This window comes from Phacochoerus africanus, chromosome 8 (assembly GCF_016906955.1).
Source record: "Phacochoerus africanus isolate WHEZ1 chromosome 8, ROS_Pafr_v1, whole genome shotgun sequence".
Classification (NCBI taxonomy): Eukaryota; Metazoa; Chordata; class Mammalia; order Artiodactyla; family Suidae; genus Phacochoerus; species Phacochoerus africanus.
In genome coordinates, this window is record NC_062551.1 from 88114623 (window position 1) to 88115697 (window position 1075).

The following is a 1075-nucleotide window of genomic DNA, read 5'->3' on the forward strand; positions in this document are numbered from 1 at the left end:
ATGGTTTCTTCACAGAAGTCACTCACCTTCTGGATTAGGGAACAGACAGAAAAAAGATATTATCCAAACATCACACAGGCCTCATAAGCCTGTAGGTGCAAACAAAGCCATAAGAACACAGGAGTGCCTGCTGTGGAACAACAGGATTGGCAGCATCTCTGCAGCACTGGGACCCAGGTTCGATTCCTGGCCTGGCACAGTGGGTTAAGGATCCATCTGGTGTTGCAGCAGCTGCTCGTGTAGGTCACAACTGCAGCTCGGATCTAATCCCTGGACTAGGAACTCCATATGTCAAGGGGCGGCAAAAAAAAGAAAAAGAAAAGCCACAAGAACACTTATCATTCCAAGTTCCTCTTGTTGCCCCTGCAAAGTCCCCTTCAAGTATTCTTGGGACACTTCTAGGGACTTTTCACATGTGATTATCAGACTAAACAGTGGGGCCAAGTCATTGGGAACACCACCCTGCTCTGACCCACCTCGTCCCTGCCCACTGCCCCTACAAAGGATGCCTTCCGTGGGAATGCTAAGAGCACCCCAGACTAGACTGAGGCAAGCAAGCAGCATGGCCCTGAAAGTCGGTGCCTTCTTAAATGTTGCTGGCCTGAAGAGGGAGTTGTTTTCTCAAGTCGTCTGGGCCCTAAGCAACACAGCTAGTCGCAGAAATTTGAGTTTTACTGGGGACATGTTGAGTTTGATGAATCTCTGAGACATAGAAACAGGGATGTGACAGGAATGCAACTGGCTGTCTAGATTTGGAACTCAGAAGTTTGGGTTAGAGATCTAAATTCCAGAATGTGGAGGAGGGAGAACAGGCATGGGCCCAAGCTCAGCTGAAAACATTTAACTGCCCTGCCCCCCACTCCATCTGGCAACTTCCCAAAAACCCAACTTCCCTAATTTATGTTGGCAGTTGGCCATTCACTCCTTCCTGTGCATTCCTTCAGCTCTTTGTACAGTCCTCTACACAACCCTTTCCATACTGCGTGGTAACTCTTGATTTACATATTTGTCTCCTCCACTCAACAGTGAGCTCCTTGAGGGCATGGACTCTCTGATTCAATGTTGAGTCTTGTGC